At 35.3% G+C, this 24,160-nt stretch overlaps 1 pseudogene; it reads left to right on the top strand.

Moving 5' to 3' along the window:
- LOC118015387 overlaps positions 1-23,921 on the top strand; it is a 156,378-nt pseudogene extending 132,457 nt beyond the window's left edge.
- The last annotated feature ends 239 nt before the right edge of the window (positions 23,922-24,160 follow it).

Raw genomic sequence — 24,160 nt, 5'->3', positions numbered from 1 at the left:
TTGTGAGGGCTAACAGAGGGCCAAACAACCCAGAAGAAGTGGATTTTGGCACAAAGAACAGGGGAAAAAAAAGGTCTGTTGAGTAATTGACAGGTCAGATTCTGAGGGGAAAAAAAATCACTCCAACTCCAACACAGATAATAATGTACTTCTGAATATTTAAGCACATCCTGTTATTTTAAAGTTTAAATAAAAAGTGAAAGAATCACAAAACTAAACTTAAAAATACAACTCAAACCAAGATAATCAGGATTTTTAACACTGAAGTTACAGTTCTACACTATCAAAAGTTCTATTTCATACTTGAAAAATTTCAAAGCTGTGTGTTGTATAGTCCAAGGTCAGAAACCTTTGACAAGAGCAAGTTCTGAGTGCCAGGATTATCCGTATTGTTCCTCAGTTTATGTATATTTCAGTACAGAACAGTTAACATTTGAGAATTTCTACAACCTGATGAATAACAAATTAAAGAGAATGTGTTATTTGATGTTTACCAATATAAAAAGAGAAAATTTATGAAGCATTATCTTTTTTGGACAACTTGATTTTAATGCTATATTCATATATGTATATATATATGAATAAATGGTATATTCACTTTGTTCAAATGTAAAATAACTGCATTTTTGTCCATGCACTGGACCCTATTTTACATTGCTATCATTTGAAAAAAATCCAAATATTCAAAATTTTATTGTCAGAAATATGTGAGAAAACACTATTTGTAAAAATAAATTACAAATAGAAAATGCTTAAATTTACCATGCAATTTCAATACCCACTCAAGATTCTATATTTATTTTTTGCTTAAATAACAAACACTTCTGTAGCACTTACTATGGTTAGACCCTTGAGAGATGATAGTATATATATTGGTCCTTGCCCCCAGTTCCTGGCACAGAGCTCCAAACCCCTTGTAATTATCTTGTAACTACCCTTGTAATTGATAAGAGCTACAAGCATCTTTTGTTCTAATATTTGGTTTTTGATCCTGGTTCTGGACACCAAACTCCTAAGTCCTTTGGAATATCCTCAGTGATAGCAGTGTCTCTTATTCTAATGAGGCTATTCTATATGGGCTCCTAGATGGGAGCTGGTCATCAGAGAGACCAAGCCATATTTAGAAGCTTGGATTTTCAGCCCCACGCCACATTCTCCAGAGAGGGGAGAGGAGCTGGAAGTGGGGTTAATGATCTATCATGCTTACATGATGAAGCCTCCATTCCAAAAGCACAGTTTTGGAGAGCTTCCATGTTGCTGAACACATGGAGATGGGGGGAGAGTAGAATGCCTAGAGAGCATGGAAGCTCCACGTCCTTTCCTTTTCCTTTGCCCTATGCATCTCTTCCATCTGCCTGTTCCTGAATTACATCCTTTCATAATAAAACAGTAACCTAGTAAACTAAACGTTTCTCTGAGTTCAGTGAGCCATTCTAGCAGATTACTGAACCCAAGAAGGGAATCATGGGAACCTCAATTTGTAGCCAGTGGGTCAGAACTACAGGTGATAACCTGGAACTTGTGACTGACATTTCAAACGGGGAACGAAAGTCTTGTGGGACTGAGGCCCTTATTTGTAGGATCTGATACTAACTTCAGCTAGTGTCAGAATTGAATTGAATTCTAGGATGCCCTGCTGGTGTAACAGGGAACTGCTTGTGTATCTCCCAGCACACACATTTGATGACCAGAAATGCCAAAAGTTAAGTGTTATATATGTGAGTAGTAAAGAAAAAACATACAGGAGAAGCGAGTTTTCCTACTGAACACTGTTCCATACATTTTATTAATAATTAATTCATTATTCATCATAAGACCCCTATGATGTATTATCTCTGCTTCACAGATGAGGAAATTAAGCTGAGGTTAAGTCATTTATCCAAGGTGACATAGGTAGTAAAGGGCGGGGTCCAAGTTCTTAAACCACACTCTATATGACCTATTCTTCACATGGACCCACTCAAGAGAAGACTATGCGGGATTAGAAACTGAGAGAAGAGGAAATACCATCAAATTTGAATCACCAATAATATCTAACAACTGTTGTCATTCTTTAATTTGTCAGATATGGAGACAATCATTGAACATATTGACATCCAGTTTAAATTTGCATTTCTGATGGAATTTCAATTGCAATGGTTAGAGGTATGATTTACAACTATCTCTTATTTTTCAGGAAAGAGGGACATCTTTGTCAAATATTTAGTTCTAAGAGAGTTTTTCCATCTTACTGAAAATGAAGACATTTATCTCCTGTGACATGGTAACGTTGTTACAGATTTTGGAGAGGCAAATTAAAGTTGTTCAGTTGTTAAATCAGAAAAAAAATCCTCAAAGTATTATATTTATTTGACAGATACTCAGCAAATAGAGTCTATTTCTCAAAATACATATAGTTATTTATTGTCTCAGTTGCAGTATTTGTACCATTATCTCACTTTGGCAGAACATTATCATGAGAACATATATTTGCATTTTACTTGTCATTGAACTCCTCATCACTGCAAGTTAAGCATCTGCTCAGAGTGGATACATCCAAACCCTTCCTGGCATTTCACAAAGGGCAGTGCGCATGTCTGTGATATAGTAATGGACTCACAAATATAGGTAGGCCTGAAATGAAAGGCAAGAATCAGTGTATTGCTACAAATTTAACTGATGCTACTTTTTCTTTTTAATCAAGAAATCCAAATATATTTTTAAAATTAAATACAATTATTTAAGGACTACATAAAAATGAATCAACATGATCATTCAAGTAAAAAATTTTGTGTTAGTTTGGCTATTGTGGACATTGCTGCTATAAACATCGGGGTGCACGTACCCTTTCAGATCCCTACTTTTGTTTCTTTGGGGTAAATACCCAGTAGTGCAATTGCTGGATCATATGGTAGCTCTATTTTCAACTTTTTGAGGAACCTCCATACAGTTTTCCAGAGTGACTGCACCAGCTTGCATTCCCACCAACAGTGTAGGAGGGTTCCCCTTTCTCCGCATCCCCGTCAACATCTGTCATTTCCTGACTTGTTAATTTTAGCCATTCTGAAAAACAAACTGAGGGTTCTAGAGGGGAGGGGGGTGGGAGGATGGGTTAGCCTGGTGATGGGTATTGAGGAGGGCACGTTCTGCATGGAGCACTGGGTGGTGTGAGGTGGTATCTAATTGAGGTTTTGATTTGGATTTCCCTGATGCCGAGCGATATTGAGCACTTGTCCATCAACAGATGAATGGATAAAGAAGATGTGGTATATATATATATACAATGGAATATTATGCAGCCATCAAAAGGAATGAGATCTTGCCATTTGCAACGATGTGGATGGAACTGGAGGGTATTATGCTCAGTGAAATAAGTCAAACAGAGAAAGACATGTATCATATGACCTCACTGATATGAGGAATTCTTAATTGTAGGAAACAAACCGAGGGTTGCTGGAGTGGGGTGTGGGGTGGGAGGGATGGGGTGACTGGGTGATAGACACTGGAGAGGGTATGTGCTCTGGTAAGCGCTGTGAATTGTGCAAGACTGTTGAATCTCAGATCTGTACCTCTGAAACAAATAATGCAATATATGTTAAGAAAAAAAAAAAAGAAGAAGAATGTAGCAGGAGGGGAAGAATGAAGGGGGGGAAATCAGAGGGGGAGACAAACCATGACAGACGATGGACTCTGAAAAACAAACTGAGGGTTCTAGAGGGGAGGGGGGTGGGAGGATGGGTTAGCCTGGTGATGGGTATTGAGGAGGGCACGTTCTGCATGGAGCACTGGGTGTTATGCACAAACAATGAATCACGGAACACTACATCTAAAACTAATGATGTAATGTATGGGGATTAACATAACAATAAAAAATTTAAAAAAATTTGTTATTTTATTTGGTCTTTGGATATTTTTATTAAATATAATTTAGAATGGGTACTTTACTATAGTTTCTTTACCAATTTAAAATAACTTAAAAAGTATAAAAATAATACAACTTGTTCCCATAATTTATGGGAGATACTGAAGGATCTTCTTAGAAGTGGACCCAGGAAAACATCGTCTAAAGGAAATCACTAAATGATCCCTTCCAATTCTAAAGGTTATTTTCCAAGAAAGATCCAGTGGACATCCTAAATGCAGATTACATTACAACGCAAATATTTAGACATAACCTTTTAAAATCATTATGACTACTCCAACATGCCTAACATTTTTCCAAAATAAAAAATTATTTTCTTGGAGTTATCTATAAGGAATATTGAGTCATAGATATGACACATTTTTATAATGTCACATTAGAAATTCTACAAACAGCTAAAGATTGTGTTAAAAAAGTTTTAAGTGATGGTATAAATGTTGGACATGGTAAAGATAGAAATACTACTCTGCTCTAAAACCTCACTCATCTTAGGGAGATGAGGACATTTGGTCCCCCCAGTTAGAATATTTCTGTTATACTGGCTCTATGCCTCAGACACAGTTATAGCCCTTTGTAAATACAGATTAAAGAAAAAATACAGAGAATATCTGTTGTACTTATCTGGCATATAAATCTAGAAAATTTGAAGCTTGATCTGAAGTACTATGATATCTATCAGAGGCAGTAGGTCTCAGTGTTTATAGATAGTGACGGGAATAAAATGCCAGGAGCTTCTAACGACAACATAGGTATCAGATCTCTCAGAACAAAAGACAAAGTGAGCAATAGCAGAATCTCTAGTTATATAATATAAAATTCTCTACATTTGTTGTTATGCTACTGGATATTAGATTTATTAAATTATGTTGTCTCTTTGTTTATACTTCATTATAATCTTTTTGAACAGACACAATTTGGAGGTTTGCTTCACTTCATATTATTACAACTGCTATGTATGGAATCTAGAATCTTGTTAAAATCCAACAAGTCTTTCTTGAATCAAGCCCTATTTTTTGAGACCCTGAAACAAATTCAACATAAACATATTTACTTTTACTATACAATATTAATTCTACTAAAAGCACTTATATTACTTTAAAAATATTACTTATTGGGGTGCCTGGGTTAGCTTAGTCAGTTAAGCATCTGACTTGATTTCAGTTCAGGTCATGATCTCAGGGTCGTGAGATCAAGCCCTGGCGGGCTCCATGCTGGGTATGGAGCCTGAAAAATAAAAATAAAAAATAAATACATAAAAATAAAAGTATTACTTATTACTAGAGAAACAGATGCTTATAATTAACAGAGACTCTAATGTTTAATTTCTTCAAAGAGCCTAAAACATTTATGTATTGTGACTGAAATAAGAATTTGTTAGTTGATTTTCTTCTGTTTGGACTGTCAGGAAAAGGTTTTGAAATGAGAAAAGAAAATAGCCTGAATTTGTTCTTGCCACAGCAAATTTTTCTTCTAAAATAGGAAAGAATCTCTACAGTTTAACTTTAAAATATAGTCAAGAGAATACAAAAATGGATTTATCTGTAAGAGAACCACATATCCATGGAAAGGAGTAGGTTTCACATATCCTCTTTTCAGAGTTAGCTTTAAAAATTCCATGAACTAACTGTCTCTCTCATGAGTCATTTAAAATTAATAATATTTTACTAAATATAAAATCCAAATTATTCTTTTGGTCTCTGGAATGACTAGTTAGCATTTGTGGCACATATGTGTATATATCACTTAAATTCTAATTCATGTATTCATTTATTTATTTATTCATTCAAAACATATTTATTCAGCTTCCATCATGCCTGAAAATGTGCAGGGCATTGATTAGCACTGCGTAATAGATTTTGTGGTTCTTTTAAGGTTCAAATTAGTCAAAGCAAACATTCTTAAAAGTAGAAATATGATTATTATGATACTAACAAGATTCACTATTGAGGGTCTCGTTCTCCCCATATTGGTATTATCTATAGGTCTCTCATTCTTCTCCATTCTCTTAGAATGCTCCTATTATGAATTTCTTTAAATGTATCCATCTGCCTAGTAGTTCATTAACTATAACATGTTTTGGAGCTGTTCTTATAACAGTCTTTGACTGAGTTAATAATCATAAAGACATAGTTGTCTGTCTTTACTATACTTCAGATCACCAGGCATATACCATGAACAAAATTATAGTAAGCCTTTATTGTTACCTTTTCCATTCCCAATCCTCTTTTTTGTCCGTTCAGCTCTCCCCAGAGACTGACACTCTCATGGTGCCTTTGCCTGCTGTGATACTCAGGTGTCTTCTCTTGACAGATACCCTGATCAACTTCCTCCTTCTTTACATCCCCTGGCTCTCATCAAAATTTACTGGTTCTGAAAGCAATAACATACTCCTCTCTAATTCCTAAGGTAAGAACTTTTTAACCTAATAAACCCAAAGCACTGTTTCTATGAGATGAGTTCATTATAAAGAGCAGAGCTCTATGCCACAAACTCTAAAGTTGACCGCATCTGCTTTTTAACACTGATTTCTTGAGATGATTTTTGTACCTTGAACTGATAAGTATCCCTTTTTAAACTTTTACCATGAAACTTTTCAAATATTCACAATATTAGAAAAATAACTTATTGAACTCCCATGTAGCCACTATTAATATTTTGCTAATTGTATTTAATCTATCATCCCATCCCATTTTTCTGGAGCATTTTAAGGCATATCCCAAATAACTCATAATTTCACCTATTATAAATACTTCAGAATATAGTCCTAAATAATAAATATATATAACATAACTACAATGCCAACATCACCTCCAACAACTGACTAGTTGTTTCTAGTTGTCTCAAAAATGTTACTTTATAGTTGGCATTATCATATCAGTACCCAAATAAGCTCTGCATATGCCAAAGTCAATATTTTAATGGTTAATATTTCTGCTTAGATAGAAAAGTTTTGTCTGTACCACAGTGCAAGATAAACACAATGGAAGACTGTTTCCTGTAGTAATTAAGTGTCTTAGCTCTATAGTCACAGTTTGGGCTCCGATCAGGGCTGCGTTTACAAGCTGTATGATATTGGATAAATTCGTCTCTCTGAGCCTGTTTTTTCAACTGTAAAATGGGAGTTATGAGCATTTAAAATGGGTGTGTATATTATTTATTTTTAATTTTTTAAAAGATTTTATTCATTTACTTGTGAGAATCAGAGAGAGCATGAGCAGGGGGAGGGGCAAATAGAGAGGGACAAGCAGACCCCACTGAGCGGGAGCCTGACACAGGATTCAATCCCAGGACCCCGGGATCATGACCTGAGCTGAAGTCAGACGCTTAACTGACTGACTCACTCAGGCACCCCTATATTTAAAAACAGTTTACATGGTCCTCAGAAATAGTCTTAATAAATGCATTTATTTTATTAGTTAATGTAGGTGGTTTTTCCTTCCTTTGCGTGTGTATGTGTGTATATGTTTACATTTTGCCTTAGAATATGAAAATCTTAAGGTATTAAGCTGTCAAAGAAAAACAATCACAACAGACTTAATTCTTCTTGAACCTTATTTAAAGAAAGGAGACCTTTCCAGGTAGGAGTATAAGCTAGGATTTTAGAGATATAGACAAATTATAACTAATTGATGCCAGCCTTTCAACATGACTGAGAAACTTTATTGGTGAATTTCATAGTAGATGCAGAGTGTGTGTGTGTCCTGAGTACTTAATATGCATATTCCACTCACATAAGAATATCACAGAAACAATGTTCTAGAGTGTCAGATATTTCTATGAAATCCAGTTGATTAAAGGTTCGAACAATGGCCCTAATTTGTTTGAAAACAATGAAAAGTGTAATTGTGTTCATTTAATCAAGGATACTAGAGTGCCATCTAGTGCCCAAGTTTCATGAACTGTAGATACATGGCCCTTAGGGACCAGTATATAATGGAACAGGCATATACTACTCATACAAAGTATACAGAAGTAACAGAAAATATGACAATTTCTCATTTTATGTAATATTCTTATGGAGCATAATCTGATGTTTATTTTGATGCCACAATTAGGTTTTTAAAATATTAGATTTTTTTTTCAGTGATGTAAAACTACCATTTTTTATTGTTATGTTAATCACCATACATTACATCATTAGTTTTTGATGTAGTGTTCCATGATTCATTGTTTGCGTATAACACCCAGTGCTCCATGCAGAACGTGCCCTCTTTAATACCCATCACCAGGCTAACCCATCCTCCCAACTCCCTCCTCTCTAGAACCCTCAGTTTGTTTCTTAGAGTCCACAGTCTCTCATGGCTCATCTCCCCCTCCAATTTCCCCCCTTCATTTTTCCCCTCCTGCTATCTTTTTTTTTTAACATATAATGTATTATTTGCTTCAGAGGTATAGGTCTGTGATTCAACAGTCTTACACAATTCACAGCACTCACCATTGCACATACCGTCCCCAATGTCTATCACCCAGCCACCCCATCCTTCCCACCCCACCCCCCACTCCAGCAACCCTCAGTTTGTTTCCTGAGATTAAGAATTCCTCATATCAGTGAGGTCATATGATACATGTCTTTCTCTGTTTGACTTATTTCGCTCAGCATAATACCCTCCAGTTCCATCCACGTCATTGTAAATGGCAAGATCTCATTCCTTTTGATGGCTGCATAATATTCCATTGTGTATATATATATATATATATATATATATATATATATACCACTTCTTCTTTATCCATTCATCTGTCGATGGACATCTGGGCTCTTTCCACAGTTTGGCTATTGTGGACATTGCTGCTATAAACATCGGGGTGCACGTACCCCTTCGGATACCTACATTTGTATCTTTGGGGTAAATACCCAGTAGTGCAATTGCTGGATCGTATGGTATCTCTATTTTCAACTTTTTGAGGAACCTCCACACTGTTTTCCAGAGTGGCTTCAGCAGCTTGCATTCCCACCAACAGTGTAGGAGGGTTCCCCTTTCTCCGCATTCCCGCCAACATCTGTCATTTCCTGACTTGTTAATTTTAGCCATTCTGACTGGTGTGAGGTGGTATCTCATTGAGGTTTTGATTCGGATTTCCCTGATGATGAGCAATGTTGAGCACTTTTTCATGTGTCTGTTGGCCATTTGGATGTCTTCTTTGGAAAAATGTCTGTTCATGTCTTCTGTTCATGTCTTCTGCCCATTTCTTGATTGGATCATTTGTTCTTTGGGTGTTGATTATAGATTTTGGATACTAGCCCTTTATCTGATATGTCATTTGCAAATATCTTCTCCCATTCTGTCGGTTGTCTTTTGGTTTTGTTGACTGTTTCTTTTGCTGTGCAAAAGCTTTTTATCTTGATGTAGTCCCAATAGTTCATTTTTGCCCTTGCTTCCCTTGCCTTTGGCATTGTTTCTAGGAAGAAGTTGCTGCGGCTGAGGTCGAAGAGGTTGCTGCCTGTGTTCTCCTCAAGGATTTTGATGGACTCCTGTCTCACATTGAGGTCTTTCAACCATTTTGAGTTTATTTTTGTGTGTGATGTAAGGAAATGGTCCAGTTTCATTCTTCTGCGTGTGGCTGTCCAATTTTCCCAACACCATTTGTTGAAGAGACTGTCTTTTTTCCATTGGACATTCTTTCCTGCTTTGTTGAAGATTAGTTGACCATAGAGTTGAGGGTCCATTTCTGGGCTCTCTATTCTGTTCCATTAATCTACGTGTCTGTTTCTGTGCCAGTACCATACTGTCTTGATGATGACAGCTTTGTAATAGAGCTTGAGTCTGGAATTGTGATGCCACCAGCTTTGCTTTTCTTTTTCAACATTCCTCTGGCTATTCGGGGTCTTTTCTGGTTCCATACAAATTTCATGGACAATAAACAAAAACAAAAACATTTGTTTTTGTTCCATTTCTTTGAAAAAAGTGGATGGGATTTTGATAGGGATTGCATTGAATGTGTCGATTGCTCTAGGTAGCATTGACATCTTCATAATATTTGTTTTTCCATTCCATGAGCATGGAACGTTTTTCCATTTCTTTGTGTCTTCCTCAATTTCTTTCTGAGTATTTTATAGTCTTTTGAGTACAGATTCTTGGCCTCTTTGGTTAGATTTATTCCTAGGTATCTTACGGTTTGGGGTGCAATTGTAAATGGGATTCACTCCTTAATTTCTCTTTCTTCTGTCTTGTTGTTGGTGTACAGGAATGTCACCGATTTCTGTGCATTGATTTTATATCCTGCCACTTTACTGAACTCCTGTATGAGTTCTAGCAGTTTTGGGGTGGAGTGTTTTGGGTTTTCCACATGAAGTATTATATCATCAGCAAAGAGTGGGAGTTTGACTTCTTTGCCGATTTGGATGCCTTTTCTTTCTTTTTTTTTTTTTTTTTTTTTTTCGTCTGATTGCTGTAGCTAGGACTTCTAATACTATGTTGAATAGCAGTGGTGATAGTGGACATCCCTGCCATGTTCCTGACCTTAGGGGGAAAGCTCTCAGTTTTTCCCCAATATCAGCAGTATATTCTATCAGTTTTTCCTAAGATTTTGCATATCATCATAAAACAGCATCAACATCTGGGGAAATCTGAGTAAACTGCAGGTAAAATCCTAATAACAGGTCAAGGGAACTTACATAGTGAGTAATAATAATACAATTATATTTTAGGAGATTGCTATATGTTAATGTGCTTTGTTCTTTACCTCTATTATCTCTAATACTAAGGAATTCTATGAATGAGGTATTATAACCATTTTACAGATGTAATTAAATCTCAAAGAGTAATGTTTGCAACACTGCCTTGCTGGAGAGTGTAGAAGACTGTATGGTAAGTGTGACTGATCTTCATGAGATGACCCTGTGCTAGATTATATGCCATCGAATTCCATAGTACTTTAATGATGCCAATTATCAAACCAAAGCACAAAAATGACTACTGATTAAAGATAATAAAATATGTCATTGGTCTACTTATGACCTTATAACTGAAATCACCTCAAATATCTATGTCACAACTGTAGTTGTAATAGAAGCTAATAGAAAAATCAGATAATCAGATTATCTAGAAATAAGTTTTGCTCATGAAAGAACATTTATTATTTTTTTAAATGTCATTAAATTATAGAAGAAGTATTGGTATCTCTTTCACTCTTATCAGAGTTTATCAATTATTAACTTTGGCATTATCAACATTTTGGGCCAAATATTCTTTTATGTCAGGGGCTGTACTTCAAATTATAAAGAGAATACGGTTCCCAAACACCTACACCCAGTATCAGAATCATGAAATTTGTGTGGTGATTCTTGAGGAAGGCCCTCTGCTAATAGTTCCCACCTTCTTAATTTTATATATATACTCATTCCAAAAGATGTTGAAAATAATTAGTCTTGTATAGGTAGTAGAGCAGAACAGTCGTGAATAAGACCAGGTCTCTATTCTGTTGTGCTTAATGTCTAATAAAGTGAAATATTACTTTTAGTCAAAGTTTAAGAATTACCTCACAGCAGAAATTAATTTCAAAATTATATCCTGATAGATATAGACTCTGGTAGGACCTTTTTTGCAAGGCCTGATCCCAAGACTTTTCTATTTGCAAAGGCTAATCATGTATATGATGAAAGCAGTATAGATTTCCCATAATTTTATGGTTTATCTTCATTTGTTTCATATGTTGTTTATAGAAAATTGATATCTAATTTTAGGTGGGACATTTTAATGAACAGACAAAAAATAAACAAGTAGTTCCATACCACCTCAATATAAGGCAATTCTCTCTCCTCTTCTCTTTCTCTCTCCCTCTGTCTCTCTCTGTCTCTCTCTCCCTTTATATATGTATGTATATGTATATAGTTAGGTGGTAGAAAGAAGTTAGAAGTAGATTGAAAAATGGGCGAAGATAATCTAGATGGTAAAAAAAAATGGAAGCAATATGGCATATTGAGGAGGACTTGACAGACATTTTAAAGATAATTTTAGTATAATTTTTAACTAGTTTTATGACAGGGTAAAGCTTCATAAATATTTTTTGAAAAAAATAAAAAGATGAATAACTGAACTGTCAGAGTCTCATTTTCCTTCTATAGAAAGAAAAGGATTATATATACTCTTCATATCACTCAAGAAACTTACAAATATTAAGTGAACTAATGAGGTCAGAAGTACATTATTTGTAAAGATCAAATAAGATGTGTATTATAAAGATCTCCCCGATTTCCCATTAAAATTTCCAAAAATTTATAAAATGACAACAATTGTTAATAGCACTGTAAGACAACATTAAGTCATAGCCTGGGCAAAATTTCAATTAAGTGCCTAGTCACTCCTTTTCATTTCCCAAATTATTATCATTTTATTTTATACGCAAACAATGAATCATGGAACACTACATCAAAAACTAATGATGTAAAAAAACAAAACAAAACAAAAAACTAATGATGTAATGTATGGTGATTAACATAATAAAATAAAATTTAAAAAATAAATAAAATAAAAAATGACATTCAGATCTATATAAAGAAAGGAAGAGCATTTTCCAATTATTTTAACAATACCTTACTAAACATGGGGTTCAATTTTTCTATTTGAAGTTTTCCTCTACCAGTATAATTTTTTTGGGGTTTTTTTTGCATTTGACTTTGTCTTGGTAATATCAACAATAATTCCTGAATTCAATAAGCACTTTTTAGTGGTTAGAAATTATCACTATCTTTGGATGTTCTTTTAGCAAGCTCATAGTTCTTTTACATATATATCTGTGATTTTTCCTCATCTTTGTGAATAACAAAGCAAGTAAACAGAATGTAAATGAAGTAAATTGTATGGAGAATTAATTTAGTGGGCATGTACAATTTTGCCTACAAACAGCTGGCTCAGTGCTAAGCTATTGGAGATAGGTTACCGGATGTGATATGTTAGAGTCCTAGAAAGCTATGTATAAGTTTAAATTCATTAAGTTTAACACAATTTCCCCAAGTAATAAAAGAATCCTTCACGATTAAGCAACAGAATTAACAAAAAGGCTTATATAAATGAAGTTGACTTACATATATATACAGGTAGTAAGCTATATATTTATTCTTAGTTCAATTTTTGAGAAAAAAAAATTGTATCCAATCACATCAAAATATGTATATTAAGAACAAAACACTAAAGTAATAGAAGATATGGATAAACTTTATTAATAAAGTTTTTAAATGTGCAAGGGATGAACCAAATATCAAAAGGAAAACTGGAGTATTCTTTTAGAAAATGAAGTTACTTCTGTCAAGTAAAAATTCACCTTATTTCAACTGCTTTGTATGTTCATGTTCTGGCATATTGGGTTTTCTTCAAGAGAAGCACTAATTTACTTTGTAGTGTGGAGAAACTTTCTATTAGTATTTACAAGTTCAATGCTGCCTTGTCTTATGAAACATGTTATTAACTGTTAACCCACACAACACCCCTTGTTAAATAGCTCATTATTATTATCTTCACTTCCCAGCTGAAGAAACACACCAAGAGAGGTCACAGAGTGAGTCAAGGCCAGGATTAGCAATGAAAAGCACCCAGTTGTTGGTGCTTTCCTTGGTCTACCTGGCCACACTAACTAGGTGAGATGGCCTGCCTGGATAGCCACAAAGAATGGGAGCTGACCCAGAGCTTGTGTAACCAAACTCCCAATAAAGACAGCCTGTGTAGTCCTTGCCTTGGGACTTCATACAAGTTACCTTAAATTTGAATTGGTGGGGCCCTCACTAATATTCTTGACCTAGATCCTGAACGTTGCCCTTACTATTCCTCACCTCACGTCACCATCACTACTGAAACCCTATGAGTTTACCTGTGGTTTGCTCTACTCTGAACCCATTTCTAAGGAGAGAAAAGTAAATAGTGCTGAGGGCATTTTACAACCTAGGTGATATTTCTGGAGGGACTGCAATCTGTATTAATTCTCTTAAAAAATGAGACCAAATTTATAATCTTTGTGGGTTTTTTAATCTAAATGTTTGAAAAAATAAATGTACATGTAATAAAAACTAACTGAAATTCTAGAGAGTGGCTGGGGTAGAAGCAAGAGACACAGTATATTTTATGAAATACTGACAATGAAATATACAGTGAAGACATGAATTTTCTAAATAATTAACTTACTATTGTTAAGAAGTCTTTCACAGTAGCAAGCACTTTAACCTTAAAAAGAAGTATGATCAAGGAAATAGAAAAGAACTCTTAAAACCAACTAATAGCAAACAAAAATGCTGGGGCTTTATTGGAACTACATAGCTTTTACGGTTTTTGAAACGTGGAGGATATGGGTTACCAATAATGTTTATCAAAAACATATTCTTATTTTAATTAATCTAATATCTCATTAGGAAATAAAGATAATTGATCAAAGAGGCAAATAAGGGTTTATCTATTGGTAAAATATCCTACTAATATTATATAGTATTTAATATATTTGATGTAACTGAGGAAATTTATAAAATGTTTTACTTTGTATAATGAAATACAGTCCTAAGTTATTTTTTCTTTAATTTAAATGAAATGAGAAAAACATTCCCCAGGATGGGAGGAGATAATAAAATATGTTAAAGCTGACAGGATAAAACAAAACAGAATTTCAGATTATCCCATTATTTACTAAAGCAACTGAATATATTAACGGTTTTCATACTAAAAAGTCACATTTAAAAACCTAGCCCAGATGACTTCACTATTGAATTCTTCTACACATTTAGGAAGAAATAATAATTCTACACAACACTTTCACCGAAGAGAAAAGCAAGGAACAGTCTCCAGCTCACCTTACGGGATCAGCACAGCCTTTACTCTAAAATTTTAAAAGGGCATAACGATAAAGGAAAATTACAAATTTCTTTGGAAAACATAGTTGAAAATTTTTAAATGAAATATGAGCAAATAAAACCATAAGACAGATAATATAACAACATTTCCTACAAGAGGAAAACTATAAATTTCTGATGAATGAAATCAAATAAGAACTAAATAAATGGAAAGGTATTCCATGACCATGAATAGGAAGGAAGACTCAGTATTGTCAACATATCAGTAGTTCTTGATCTACAGATTCAGTACAATCCCAATCAAAATCTCAGCAAGGTATTTTGTGGATATTGACAAACTGATTCTAAAGTTTAGATGGACGAGCAAAAGAACCAGAATAGTTAGCGTAATATTGAAGAACAATGCCAGGGGATTCACAGTACCTGAATTTGAGACTTACTGTAAAACTACAGTAATCAAGATAATGTGATATTAGTGAAAGAATGAGAAGTACATCAATGGAACCAAATAGCAAAACCAGAAATAGACCCATGCAAACACAGTCAATTGATTTATGGCAAAGGAGCAAAGGCAATAAAATAGATCACAGATAGTCTTTTCAATAAATGTTATGGAACAACTGGACATACACGTTGATGAATAATGAATCCAGATTCATCAACAAAAAAATGAATCTAGATAATCTAGACAGACTTTATGCCCTTCACAAAAATTAACTCAAACTGGATCATAAAATTCAAAACTATAAAACTCCTAGAGGATAACATAGGAGAAAACCTAGATGACCTTAGATATGATGATGACTTTTTAGATATAACACCAAAGGCACAATCCATGAAAGAAATAATTGATAAGCTAGACTTCATTAAAATTAAAACTTCTGTGAAAGGCCATGTCAAGAGAATAAGAATAAAAGCCCACAGACTGGGAGAAAATATTTGCAAAAACACATGTGATAAAGGCCTGTTATCCAAACTATACAAAGAAGTTTTTTTATTTTTTAAGATTTATTTATTTATTTGAGACAGAGAGAGAGAGTGCCCGCACATGAGTGGGGGGGGGGCAGAGGGAGAAAGAATCCTCAAGCAGACTCCCCACTGAGCACACAGCAGGGCTTGATCCCAGGACCCCAAGACCATGACCTGAGCTGAAATCAAGAGTCGACACTTAACCAACTGAGCCACCCAGGCACCCCCAAAATATACAAAGAACTCTTTTCTTTTTTTTTTTTAAGATTTTATTTATTTATTTGACACAGGGAGAGAGACAGCTAGAGAGGGAACACAAGCAGGGGGAGTGGGAGAGGGAGAAGCAGGCTCCTGGCCGAGCAGGGAGTCCGATGTGGGGCTCGATCCCAGGGCCCCGGGACCATGACCCGAGCCAAAGGCAGATGCTTAACGACTGAGCCACCCAGGCGCCCCTACAAAGAACTCTTAAAACCCAACAATAAGAAAATGAACTACTGATTTTACAATGGGCCATATGATTGCATTTGTTATTAATTGGCTTATATAATTGGCTGCTCCCATGTTAGGGGCATAGATATTTACAACTGTTAGATCTTCTTGTTGGATAGACCCTTTAAGTAGGATATAGTGTCCTTCCTCATCTCTTATTACAGTCTTTGGTTTTAAAATCTAATTTGTCTGATATAAGGATTGCCACCCCAGCTTTCTTTTGGTGTCCATTAGCATGGTATATGGTTTTCCACCCCCTCACTTTCAATCTGGGGGTGTCTTTGGGTCTAAGATGAGTCTCTTGCAGACAGCATATCAATGGGTCTTGTTTTTTTATCCAATCTGATAGCCAGTGTCTTTTGATTGGGGCATTTAGCCCATTTACATTCAGGGTAACTATTGAAAGATATGAATTTATTCCATTGTATTGCCTGTAAGGTGACTGTTACTGTACATTGTCTGTGTTCCTTTCTGGTCATGTTGCTTTTAGGCTCTCTCTTTGCTTAGAGGACCCCTTTCAAGATTTCTTGTAGGGCTGGTTTCATGTTTGCAAATTCCTTTAGTTTTTGTTTGTCCTGGAAGCTTTTTATCTCTCCTTCTATTTTCAATGACAGCCTAGCTGGATAGAGTATTCTTGGCTGCATATTTTTCTCATTTAGTGCTCTGAATATATCCTGCCAGTCCTTTCTGGCCTGCCAGGTCTCTGTGGATAGGTCTGTTGCCAATCTAATGTTTCTACCCTTGTAGGTTACAGATATCTTCTCCCAAGCTGCTTTCAGGATTTTCTCTTTGTCTCTGAAACTCGTAAGTTTTACTATTAGATGTCGGGGTGTTGACCTATTTTTATTGATTTTGAGAGGGGTTCTCTGTGCCTCCTGGATTTTGATGCCTGTTTCCTTCCCCACATTAGGGAAGTTCTCTGCTATAATTTGCTCCAATATACCTTCTGCCCCTCTCTCTCTTTCTTCTTCTTCTGGGATCCCAATTATTCTAATATTGTTTTGTCTTATGGTATCATTCTGCCCTCGTGATCCAGTAGTTGTTTATCTCTCTTTTTCTTAGCTTCTTTATTTTCCATCATTTGGTTTTCTATATCACTAATTCTCTCTTCTGCCTCATTTATCCTAGCAGTTAGAGCTTCCATTTTTGATTGCACCTCATTAATAGCCTTTTTGATTTCGACTTGGTTAGATTTTAGTTCTTTTATTTCTCCAGAAAGGATTTCTCTAATATCTTCCATGCCTTTTTCAAGCCCAGCTAGTATCTTTAAAATCAACATTCTGAACTCTAGTTCCAACATCTTACTAATGTCTGTATTGATTAGGTACCTGGCAGTCAGTACTGTTTCTTGTTCTTTTTTTTTTTTTTTTTTGAGGTGATTTTTTTCTATCTTGTCATTTTGTCCAGAGGAGAATAGATGAATGAGAGAACAAAATGCTAACAGGGTAACAACGACCCCAGAAAAATATACACTAAACAAATCAGAAGAGACCTGAAACTGGGGTAAAAGAAAGAAAGAAAAAAAAAGAAAAATATTTAAAAAAATAGAATATGATCAAATATGATCAGGCTGGTGCATAGATCAGTGTCACACACTAGATTTTGGGCTTATTTTGGTCTGTTAGAAGAAAGTGCCTCCCCAAATTTTAAGATGATAGACACTGGGGAGGGTATGTGCTATGGTGAGTGCTGTGAATTGTGTAAGACTGTTGAATCACAGACCTGTACCTCTGAAACAAATAATACATTATATGTTAAAAAAAATAAGAAGAAGATAGCAGGAAGGGAAAAATGAAGGGGGTGAAATCGGAGGGGGAGACGAACCATGAGAGACTATGGACTCTGAGAAACAAACTGAGGGTTCTAGAGGGGAAGGGGGTGGGGGATGGGTTAGCCTGGTGATGGGTATTAAAAAGGGCACATACTGAATGGAGCACTCGGTGTTATACGCAAACAATGAATCATGGAACACTACATCAAAAACTAATGATGTAATGTATGGTGATTAGCGTAACATAATAAAATAAAAAAAAAGAAGATAGCAGGAAGGGAAAATGAGGGGGGGGGAGGAATCGGAGTGGGAGACGAACCATGAGAGACTATGGACTCTGAGAAACAAACTGAGAGCTCTAGAGGGGAGGGGGTGGGGGGATGGGTTAGCCTGGTGATGGGTATTAAAGAGGGCACGTACTGAATGGAGCACTGGGTGTTATACACAAACAATGAATCATGGAACACTACATCAAAAACTAATGATGTAATGTATGGTGATTAACATAACATAATAAAATAAAATAAAATGGGCCAAAGATCTAAACAGACATTTCTCCAAAAAAATATGCAGAAAGTAAGCATATGAAAAGATGTTCTACATCATATGTCACCAAAAAAATACAAATTAAAGTAATAGTGAGATGTTACTACATAGCTATTAGAATGGACAAAATTTGGAACACTGACAACACCAAATGTTGGCAAGAATGTGGAGCAATGGGAGCTTTTATACATTGCTAGTGAAAATGCAAAATGGTACAGACACTTTAGAACACAGTTTGGTGACTTCATACAAAACTAACATATTCTTATCATATGATCCAGCAGTAACTCTTCTCAGTAATTACCTAAAGGAGTTGAGAACATGTCCACACAAAAAACCTGCACACAAATGTTTACAGAAGCTTTACCCAGAACTGCCAAAATTTGAAAGCAACCAATATGTCCCTCAGGGGGTGAATGAATTAATAAACTGGAATACAATAGAAATTATAGAATTCTAGATTCCAAACAATAGAATATTATTCAGTTCTAACAAGAAATGAGCTATCAAGCCATGAACAGACATGGAGGAACCTTAAATGAATATTGTTAAGTCAAAGAAGCCAGTGTGAAAAGGCTACATACTCTATGATTCCAACTATATAACATTCTGGAAAGAAAAAATTGTGGAAACAGGAAAAAGATAATTGGATCATTGCGGGCAGGGGATGGGATAAATGGAGCACAGAGGATTTTTAGGGCAGTGAAAATTCCCTGTATCATATTATAATGATGGATACATGTCATTACACATTTGTCCAAACCCAAAGAACGTACAACAGGAAGACTGAACCTTAATGTAAACTAAGGTCTTTGGGTGATTATTATGTATCAATGCAGATCTTCGATACTAATAAAGGTACCACTGGTGTGGAATGTTGAATGGGGGAGGATGCATGGGTGGGGGGGGAGGGGACAAATGGGAAATCTCTGTACCTTCCTCTTGGTTTATTATGAACCTAAAACTGCTCTAAACAAATTAAAGTCTTTAAAAAAAAAAAAAAGATTACATAAAACACACACAGACATACACACACACAGTGACACCACTATACATCTGCCAGAAATGCTGGGGGGAAAGTACTGCCAGTGAGAATATGAATAAGTACAATGTTTCTGGGAAGCTGTATAGCAGTATATCTCCTAAAGCAAAACATACCAATATCTTATGACACAACAAATACGCTATTGAATATTGCAAATGTGAATATATATGTTCACTTAAAGACATGTCAAAAAATTAACAATTTCATTATTTGACATAGTGAAATTCTGGAAGCAACCTAAACATCCATGAATAGAAGAACGTGCATAATTTTAGAATATTGATATTCTAAATGGAATATTGCATGACAATGAGAATGAGCAATCTATTTTTACAAGCAACAACATGAATAGTCTCACAGACATAGCACTGAGTGAAAGAAAACAGACATATACACAAAAATACTATATGATTACATTTATATAAATGTCCCCAATAGGCAAAACCAATCTGTGTGATAGAAGTCATAATAGAGTTCTCTTTGGGGATGTGGGAGGAACCAAGTCAATGTGAGTTGGCCAAGCAGAATAATATTGACGATGTTCGGCCAGATCAAAGAATGGAATATACAGCTGGTGGCTAGGAGAGTATAAGGAAGCTTCTAATAATATTGTATATCTTGATCTGGGAGGTAGTTACAAAGGTGTGATTAATAGATAAAAATAATTGAAATGTACTCTTAAGATCATATATCTGTATTTGTTATGCATTATACATTCTTAGAAAATTAAATAAAAAGCAGAGATCACTTCAAAGACAAAGGGTATAAAAAATTTTCTTTTTTTTCATAATTGTATAACAATGACTAAATTCAAGTAACAAATCAAAGCTAAACAGATCAAGATAAGGCTAAGAGGAAAAACCACTGCTTAATCCTGCAACCAAAATTCAACAATTTCTATTATTTGCCAATAGATATTTTCTCATTAAGCAGCCATTGTTCATACATGTCAATTGTTTTCAGATAAGATAAACATTTCCTTCTGTAGGTATATATTGCCTTTCTTAAATCCAGGCACTACTGCACAAATAAATTCTCAAGTCATGAAGGAGATCAGTTCAGCCAACATACCACCACTATTAAAATATAAATCCAAAGTACACATTTCTCTTGCCATGAACCAAACTCAAAATGTTCAGGTTATCTGTAGTGAAGCCTAAGTATGTTTTATTCCCTTCTTGATTCAAAACACCAGAGAGATCCTTCATGCCAGCTGGTTGCAGCAGAAGCCAAACAGAAATGAAACAGCAAATTATGAAGCCACCAGTGCTGCCTCCCTCTTAAACACCCTGCCCTGTTATCAAATGTCATACTGGTCCTCATTCCAGCATCCTCCCCTTGGATTGGCGACCTAGCATTTTAGTTTTAAGCACTCTATCCATAATAATAATAAAATAAACCAAGTTTTCTAAATCTACTCCCTAGATGCAGGCACAGACACTCTTTAGCTTTGCATACTATTACTCATGTCCTGAGATAACTTTATTATGGCTACTCTGATTATTAATACTTTCCTGGCTAATCAGTGTCTTTGAGGCCCCTGCACATTAAGCACAGCCATTCTATTTCAGTCCCTCACCCACCCCATTCCTTTAGCAAATTTAGGATGAAAGACAAACAGACCAGGTCCTAGGGGCATTATCACTACCCATGCTGCTCTGAGCACCCTGAGACTCAGGTCATACACACACCCCATGACAGCTTCATTATCATGGGTTAAAGAGGTAATATGTGTTCCTAAAGAGAAGCACATTCATTCATTCATATTGGAATTAGGGCATAAGAAATTTCCCTTTTATTTTAGTTTACTATTTCATATTGTTGAGGCATAATGTATATAGCAGGACCTGCTCTGATCCATACATATATTGTCTTTGTCTATCAAAAACAATTCTGTAAATACAATCCCATATTCTAGCATCAACTGAAAGAATTACAAAATCTTAGCACTGAACAAGATAAATCAAATTACAAAACAAATTTATAGATGAAAACATGACTAGGAAAGATCCATGACTTGCTCAAGATCACACCACTACTCATTTGGTATTAAGTAATCTGCTTATATTTTATTACTGTGTGACAGATGTAAACAGAGAAACAAATGGAGTAATTTTCTAGCCTCTGGAAAACTGGGTAGTAGAATATTCTCAAAAATGTGTTACTGATGGGGGTGCATAGTAACAATTTTTGAGACAACTGACTTAGGTAGGCTACACTCCTTTGCTAGCATGATATTTAGTAGGATATATTTCATTTATATATATGTATTATATGTATATACATGTATTGTGTATTATATATGCACACACATAATATATGTATATATATGCTATATGTGTATCATGCATGTACATATATTACCACTTTTTGAGAACTGAAAACTCAAAATCCTCAGAAATTTAAGAAAGCATGTGATTGTAGACTAGAACTTCTTAAGCCAAGACTCAAAGACTTTAAGAGATCTCAAAAGTTCAAAGGGTCTATGAACCGGCTGATATTTGTAAAGTATTTGTATATGCATATATGTGTATATTTCAGCATGTCTGGAATATGTGTTTATAGCTTTTACTAGATTCTCAAAGGGTCTATCACTAAGAACAGTTTAAGCATCAGTGTTCTATACTCAATTTTGTATTATTTGTTCAGGTTCACTCAACCAAAAGAGCTGCTTTCCTTTGAAACTCTTAATAGAATAATCCATATTTTGTACCCTTCAGTGTTAACCTAGTCACATCTGAAATCTGGAGAGTGTGAGCTAGGTCAAGTCCTAATCAAGTTTAATTTTCATAACATGAATATTTCAAACTTAATGGATCAGTTTTGCTGAGTCCAATAGAATTCTTTCAAAAGTGGTAGCACACATCTAAACTCACACACTGTCTTTCAGGATCCCAAATCAATTCATGCAATGACTGCCAAATGGTGTATTTCAATAACTATATCACATTGGCATTATTATATAAATTCCTGTAAGGAACAGACTGATGGATCCCAATTACCAAGGGAAATTGGTTGCTGGTATGGTACAAGCAAGGAGGACTATGTTTGGAACCCAGGAGATTTTCTGAGGTTCTTTTTAGTACTTCCATGCCAACAGTAAAGATTAATGGAAAAATACAGGAACCAGAAAAGGCAGATTGAGGATTCAGAACTTTCAGGAAAGAAAGAAGATTTGGATCTACATCACCAGTTCCAAGAAACTATGATTCTACCTTACATTCTTTTAAGGTCCCATAAGAATCTGTAAGAGTTTTAAATGCTACCAAACTCGAACGGGTATTTGCAAAACCATTCCTTGCTTCCCTGGATGGTCACTGAGATGATGTCAATGCTTGGCAAAGCATCCAAAGAGCCTGGCTATGGTCCTTTCTGGAGCATATGATGGAGAGGTTGGAATTTGGAACTTGACAAATGAAGATGTATCTGTACAATACAAACACATGAGGGTTTTATACAAAGAACATGTACTCATTCAGTTTTGGTGATGACAAAACTGTGAAGTAGTGGAAAATGGATGGAGAAGAGAAGGAACCAACCATCGCATACAATATTAGGAAAGGGAGTATATACAGGAATTGATCATCACTGGAAAGAAGCTGTTTTGCCACATGTGAACATCAAGTGGACATTTGGGATGAACAAAGAACCAATCCTATATGTTGTATGACCTGGGGATTCAACAGTATAAATAGTGTTAAATTTAACCCAATTGAGACATTTCTCTTGGGAAGTTGTGCTTCTGACAGGAATATAGTGCTTCATGATATGAGGCAAGCTACTCCTCTGAAAAAGGTCATCTTAGAGATGAGAACAAACACAGTTTGTTGGAACCCTATGGCAGTTTTCATTTTTACTGCAGCAAATGAAGTTACAACCTATGTACTTTTGATACGCATGCACTGTACACTCTTGTAATGGTACATGTGGATCATGTATCTGCGGTGCTTGATGTGGATCACTTTCCCCCTAGGAAAGAGTTTGTGTCTCTTAGTTTTTATAAATCTATTTGAATCTTCCTGTGGACAAAAATAGAAGCAGGGAAGTCTATCACACAAAAAGAATGCAACACGTTATCTGGGTAAAATGGACTTCTGACAGCAAATATATTATGTGTGGATCTGATGAAATGAACATTCGTTCATGGAGAGCTAATGCTTCTGAAAAATTGGGTATACTTGCATCACGAGAAAAAGCAGCCAAAGATTATAACCAGAAATTGAAGGAGAAATTTCAACATCATCCTCATATAAAATGCATTGCTTGTCACCAATATCTATCAAAATCTATCTACAGCCAGATCCAGGAACAGCATATTGGGAAAGAAACTCGTCAACGAAAGGAAGTGAATCATCTCAAACGCCGAAAGCCTGGATCTGTGTAGATTGTGTCAGAAAAGAAGAAATACATAGTGGCAGTTGTGAAATAACACTTGGTATTCCTACCAGTCCTGACATATAATTATTTGTTACATTTTTATTTGCAAACTCAGTAAAAAAAAATACTGGCTCTAGAATAATAAATTCAGCTACATGTGTAGAACACTACCCTGAAATTTTATCCTCAAAGGTGGCCTGGTTGATAAGACTATCCAATATATTATCCTTGATCTGCTTTCTTATTTCATTGAGGAATACAGCATTTGCCAACTTACCTACTTTTACTGTT

The sequence above is a fragment of the Mirounga leonina genome, unplaced genomic scaffold (genome assembly GCF_011800145.1).
Source record: "Mirounga leonina isolate KUSES-001 unplaced genomic scaffold, KU_Mleo_1.0 Mir_165, whole genome shotgun sequence".
NCBI lineage: Eukaryota > Metazoa > Chordata > Mammalia > Carnivora > Phocidae > Mirounga > Mirounga leonina.
Note: the sequence above shows the minus strand (reverse complement) of the source record. Positions and strands in the feature narration are given on the sequence as shown.